This window comes from Pinus tabuliformis, chromosome 1_1, assembly GCF_031772625.1.
Source record: "Pinus tabuliformis cultivar Carrire ecotype Pingquan chromosome 1_1, CPIR1, whole genome shotgun sequence".
NCBI lineage: Eukaryota > Viridiplantae > Streptophyta > Pinopsida > Pinales > Pinaceae > Pinus > Pinus tabuliformis.
Window position 1 is genome coordinate 360,079,304 of NC_142297.1, and position 7,173 is coordinate 360,086,476.

Below are 7,173 nucleotides of genomic sequence, written 5' to 3' on the forward strand. Positions count from 1 at the left end.
TCTCAATAGTTGCAGCATCAACGAAGTCCAAGGAAGAATGGGACACCCTCCAGATAGCTTATCAAGGCATGGCAAAAGTCAAGACAATAAAACTGCAAATGTTGAGAAGATATTTTGAAACACTTTGTATGAAAGAGTCTGAGAATGTAGACTCATTTTTTACACATGTAATTGGGTTGGTTACTCAAATCAGGTCTCATGGCGAGACACTTGAAGAAAGGAGAGTAGTTGAGAAAGTTTTGAGAACTTTTCTAGCAAGGTTTGATGCCATAGTTGTGGCCATAGAAGAAAAAAAGGATCCCTCACAGTTCTCAGTGGATGAGCTTCATGCATCATTGGTTTCTCATGAACATGTACTGAATAGAGCAACAAGCTCCTCATTGGAGCATGCCTTCAAGACACAAGTTTTATTTGGTCAAGGTAGAGGCAGACGAAGATCATATGCTAGAGGAAGAGGAAGAAGCCCACACAAAGGTGGAATACGCAACCCATCAAGCTCAAGTGGAAGGGGCAACAATCAAAATCCAAGTCATGAACCAAGCCAAAATCAAGCACAAGGTTAGAGGTATGATAAATCTCAACTTCAATGACATTACTGTAAGAAGTATGGTCATTATGCAAATGAGTGTAGAAAGAAGCAATATGACATTAGTAATAAACCAAGTGTAAATTTCACAAAAGAAAATTAAAACAATGATAGCATGTTTTTAGCTTGTAACATAGCACAAGAAAAACAAAGTGATGTATGGTATCTAGATTCAAGGTGTAGCAACCACATGTCAGGGAACATCGTTATAGACATTTTTGTGCCTTACAGCTCTAAGCATGAAATGTCCATAAACCAAGGGCTCCTAAGTCCCTAAAAGTGTTGTTCTAACCCCCAATGGAACAAGGTCAACAAATTACAGCTTCTCCCAGAAGTTCTCCACCAGAAACTGCTCAGAATAAGTCAAAACAGGATCATTTCAGCTGCTCCACTGGCTAAGTGCGTTGCATAGCACCTAAATCCACTGGCTAGGTGTGTTGCAACGCACCTAAATGCACTAGGAGGGTCCGTTGGGCGAGAAATGACAAATGGCAGTGTCATTCCACGAGGTGGAGAGACAATGGAAGCTTCCAGAATCTTCTCCTATGACACTTGCCTCACTGAATTCGACCAAGGATGAGTAAGAGGCATTCAGTCTCCAAGTGGAAGAAAGAACTGACAGAGAGAAGACACTAATCAAATTACAAGCTGACTCATCCTCCTTACACACATCTATATATGGATCCCTCATCCCAGAGATCCATAGGCTGGAATTTTGCACATTGTAAGGAATTGTTGTTGGTTTTGAGACAAACATCAGAGAATTGGGTGATCTATGCTTTGTTGGAGGTGAAGAGGGGCTTCTTTGCTGGGAGGTTGATGCTGGGTCAGGAATCATCGGTTGTAACTCCTCCTGGATCTTCTTGTTTATCAATAAAAACTATTTGAGTTTCTCCTCCATGCTTTTTGTATCATTGATGCTGGTTACATTTGTATGGTTAACTTAAATCTGATCCTAAGTTATTTATGAATATAGATCCATGTCTTTGTATAGTTTTCTTCTTCTGTGGTCTTACAGGTACTTGGTGAAGCTGGGCAAGTAAGGGAGCAGGTAGCTGGAAGCTATCAAAGAAGAGAGGGATTGGACCAACGGATTAGCGCAAGACACAGGTTGGTTCTTTCTATTCCTCTCTATCTGTAGTTCATAAAGGAAATACAAAAGTAGTTTTCTCTATTTGTTTCTAAGGCAGCTGTCACACCTTAGTGGGATAGAGCAGTTCTAAATAGACACTTTTCCCAGTAACAAAATGGCGACTCCGCTGGGGAGAATGTCTAATTAGTTTGTTTGTGTATCTCTTTTTGTTTGTTTCATAAACTTATAAGTAGCATTCAAACTGCATTTGCCATAAAAAATGCAAAGTAGACATCTGCTGCTTCAATCCATTCACTGGATCTGTTTATGATTTGAACAGCTAATTCATAGACTATCTGATTGCCCTTGTGATAGCTCTTAGACCCTCCTTAGATCTACCCCTGATTGTGCATTACTGATTGCTTTTACTCGGCCAAAAACCAAAGACTAAACTGCAAACTATGACCCAGAACCCGGATCGAATTCTCGTTTCTGGCCCAGCGCAGGTACTGTGAAGAGATCCTGCATTTCAACGCACTTCCCGAAAGGGAAACCTGCGCTGCAATGCAGTTTCTCTGTGTTACAAGTGCGCTGATCAGCCTAGCCCTGTGCAGCTGAGGTTCTTGTGCTTCATTCTTTCCAGTTTTGTCTCTGAATTTTGCAGCCTGTGATCAGTATATGCCTGTTTAAAACCCCTTTTCCTTACTGATATTCCGCCTCCTTTATACAAAAGAACTGTAGATGTTTTTGTGTGTTTGTTGAGTCGTTTACAGTTTTCCATTGCAAAAGTAGAATAATCGTACTGTCGTCCTTTGATTTAGATCTGTCGCAAGTGTCAATTTCGATCATAGGAGAAAGTTTAATTGCTGTTGATGGTCGATTATACTTTTACTATTGCCTTTGGTCTGAATTTGTGACTTTCTAGTGTCAGAAAGAGTATTCATTTCAAAATCGTAAAGTGTCATAATCATCTCTATCTTTTGATTTCGAAAAGAAGCTTGTTTGTGTTTGTCGCTTGAAAGCAAATTCAGATTTGTACATCAACTTTCTTTTTAGCATCAATACTAAGAAAGTGAAAAACAAATACATGCATGTGCATTTTCATATAGACAGTCTGTTTGGCTTGATTTAGGAAAGTGCATTTACAGTGTGCTCTTTGCTCTTTGTGAAAAGATTGTGTCTTTCTTTTCCCCTAGTAGCTAGGATTTTCATTGCAGAAAAGAGATAAAAGTTTGTTTATCATCTTTAGATTGCATTTTAGGAATTACATCTACATCCCGTGGTGAACCCAAAAGACAAACCTCATAAGCAAGATCAACTTAAAATAAATTCAATGAATCTAACAACGCTTTGGAACTTAACGCACAACATTTAGAGGTCTAGGCTAGAGACGTATTCCGGCATCGTAAAGCCTGGTAACTGTTGTCCTCACTAATGGTTGGGTGATTCCTTCACTTTGAGACGATAAGTGGCAGTACGGACTTGTGCTCCCATGTACCGTCGAGTATATTTTGGGAGACCCCTATAGGCTTAAATCCTTTATCCATAGGAAGTCGTGTCGGCCGCCCTACTGATCGCAATGCACTGAACACAACATTCGGGAAGATTGACTGTCGTACCGTAAAAAGTATTCTGCAGTTTTAAAATTGGTTTGGTACTCCCTCTACCAAGGCCTCCAGAGCAGTCCCTTTCGTTCCTTTTCAGACTCCTTAACGGAAAAGGTCCATCTGAGCACTTGTCACTTCAGGCTCATTAAAAATCAAAGGAGACTAGAGTCATCTTTTGTTTTTTCTCGACTCTTAAAAACTGAAAAAACAAGTTGTGTCAAAAGCGTCTAAAATTCATTTAATTCGGAAACATACCTTCCCTTTATTTTAGTTGATCGAGTAATATGCAATCGTGGAAGAAAGTCAATTGAAACCCCATCGTTCGCGAAAGTTAGTCTACCACCAGCGGAAGCTCCTGTAGAATCGCTAGGTAATCTTTTGGATAGACTACAAATGTTTGAACAACCGTCAACATCTAGGACTGTGTCATCTGACACAGCGACGACATAACTCCCTGCTATCACTCCGACAATGTTCGCGGGCATACCGTCTGTCCCGACTAGCTCTCAACCACTAGAAGGAGCTCACTCAGGGGCTACTTCGACAGTATGGTCCGTTCCTGTTTGTTCATCCAGTATAATATCCAGAAACTCTTATGTTGAGTCTCAAAAAATTGATCCATTTGGAGGTCAATTTGGGTAGTCTGGTCCCCAAGGGCAAACAATTCCCTTGAGTTCTAGATTACCACCGTATGGGGGGCAATATACCCTTTCATTATTCTCTCCGGGAGGATATCCATACGGGAGTTCACAACAACATTCAGGTTATACTGGAATTACCTCAAGTGGTTGGGTACCTATACTACCTCAACAACCAAGAGTTGTGTATTCGATGCAACAAGGCGTACCTATGTCGAACATCCTGACTACGCCAGCTATTGTGACAGTGTCACAAGCTCAAACGCTGCCTGTTGTATGCCAACCTCAGGTTTCTCAGGTTGTAATGCAACAGCCCCTTGACCCTGCGACTCAACCACAATCGCCGACTAGTGGAGTGACACAGGTCCAGATGGGTACAATTACCCCTCACCTTGGTCAAACGGTTAGTATCGCCCAACAACACATGGCTTCACAACCATGGCTGGTGCAATACCAACAACCGCAATTCCAACAAGTATACCAAGGTTCTGAGCAGCAAATATTTGCGAACAGTGGACAGCCGTACATTCAAAACTGTCAAAATCAACCATTTTACAATGGTCATGTCCACCAACCTTACCAAACATACCGGCATCAAATGAATTATGTCGGTATGCAAAGACCAACTGCTCAGGAAATTCCATCTTATCCTAGGTATGCTTCACCTAACCTGAATCAACAGTTACCCTTTGTGGCAACCTTAGAGTTTTCTGATTTAAACCGGTTAACAAACGATCCAATTGCTTACGCCCCTTGGTGGCCAGCAATTCCGCATAAACTTCCATCAAATATTCCTAAATTTAATGGAAATCCGGGTGAAGATCCATCGAATCACGTGATGACCTTTCATCTATGGTGTTCATCAAACACCCTAAATGATGATTCGATAAGACTTTGCCTCTTTCAGAGGACGTTAACGGGTCCAGCGGCAAAATGATACATTGAATTGCCTAGAGCTTCGTTCGACAACTTCAGTACCTTAGAGACAACCTTTTTAACCCATTTTCAATTACCAATAAGGTACGAAACGGGAACAGAACTTCTTACCAACTTCAAACAGACAACAGCCACTCACATATCTAATCATATACATGAGTGGCGACGTCGTCGTAAGATGGTAAAAACGTACGTCCCCGATTAGCTCTTAGCTGAATGGTTTATCAAGTCATTACTGCCTTCCATCACGGAAGATGTGGCAAAGGGGGGAATCGTAACAGAAGAGCAAGGTATAGCTCATGCACAATATCTAGACTTGATTTACACTCAGTCTGGCATGCTCTACGAGAAAATACCTGACGTCCCTAGACCGGAATTCTCAATTCCTCCTCCTCCTAAATCAAACAATGACTCTCATGCCGGCGATGGCGTGATTGGCACGACAGACACGAAATCGACAAAGGCTACATCCAAAAAGGCCCGTAAGATTTCAGGTCAAAATGCAAAAGACGAACTTCTTGCTTCGGAAGTAAATGTCGTATCGACAAATAAGGGCAAAGAAACCAAACAACCAGGGAGCAAGAAAAAGGGCAAAGGGAAGAAGAAGAAACAGGAGGAATCGTCACCTGAAAAATCTTCTTCAAACCCTCCTCGAAATAGGAAACCAAAAAATCCATGCTTTATATGCGATGAGGATCATTGGACCGCAGATTGTCCACAGAGAGCTGAGCTTAAGAAATTCTTCAAGAATTTAAAAACCTCCGCAGTGTTAACTGATCCGTTTCCAAATCCAGGAACAAATCTGGTTGAAAGTGGAAATGCTTCCCCGTCTCAAGTGCTAATGTTGTCGGTCTCAAAACAACAAAATGATGCTTTGATATCGACAAGGAACAAAGATTATGGGAATCCGCAGCGGTCGAACAACAAGGATAAAGATCAACCAAGTAGTTCGACAACAACTTCGACAGAAGTTGTACCACCCACCATCCCTAAATTGACGATAAAACCGCCGAAGGGAGTAGTACAAAAGTCGACATTTAACCCCCGCGCTAGAGCGGCACAACATTATAACATAGTGGAAGATTTGGCCCAATCGCCATCCACTATGTTGACTCTTGAAGTACTACAAAATTGCCCATCCCAAAGGCAGGCTTTATTATCGGCCATTGGTGGGATTGATCCAAAGGATTCCAATCTTGTATCCTTCGATCATAAAGGATACAATCCTCAGTTACCAGCTCAACTAGCTTTCCTTGTTCAAGTGAAAGCCATCAACAAAACTGTTCATCGAACAATTATTGATGAGCGGGCATCTACATGCATTATGTCAATGAGTTGCTGGAAAACTTTAGGATGTCCAACCTTGTCGCGGTCTTCGACGACATTAAAATCATTCGATGGAAGGACATATACCCCATATGGTATCCTAAATAACTTGAAAGTTGAACTAGGAGGTAAAATAGTAGAAATAGATGTTGAAGTCATCGATGGGAATCTTGATTACAACATCCTACTAGGACGACCATGGATATATGCCATGGCAGCTGTTGTGTCGACCTATTTTAGAAATATTGCATTTCCCTTTCAAGGAGGGATTACAATCGTCGATCAACAAAACTTCCTCCCCAATGGTTCTCAAGTTACTGGAAGCATTCCCATGATCCATGGAAACCCCCATTCGCTTCAGAATATCGGAGTAGGCCTAGTAAAAGATCCTATACTAATGGGAACTTTCGCTCTTCCACCTCCAATCAATCTAGCGGAAGTAGCATCGATAGGAACCTGCAACATGATATCTTCTATAAAGATCTCAGAAAACGATATCAACATGGATCATGAAGTGGTTTTGCCCCCAAGCCCAACGGAAATATTATAGCAATCAATGTTCCTAGCATGGGAGGCAAACCAAAATCAACGCTCATCAAGCATTTGGATAGATAGGTCTAGAGAATATGGTACTCCTTCAGATCCTTGGTCGCGAGTGCATGTCACCGATGAAGGAATTATCTAATCTATGGTAATTGAAGGAGCACCATGGAATTATTCCCACCATCGTTCTCTTCTTCCGGATTGTGGAGAAGATACTCAAAATGACCTTTATCATCCTTCAGTCTTTGATTTTCTGTCAAATACTGTAAATACGGTGGATTTCGAGCGAAACTTGTCCAACATTGAAGAGACTATAGCCATAAATATCTCGACCAAAACAGATGTTGTAGAGAATATTTATGTTGGCAAATGTTGTTCTCCATCAGAACTGTAAATATATAACGCTCTTTTTCGTGAATTCAGAGATGTCTTTGCTTGGTCATACAATGAAATGCCAGGCATCAA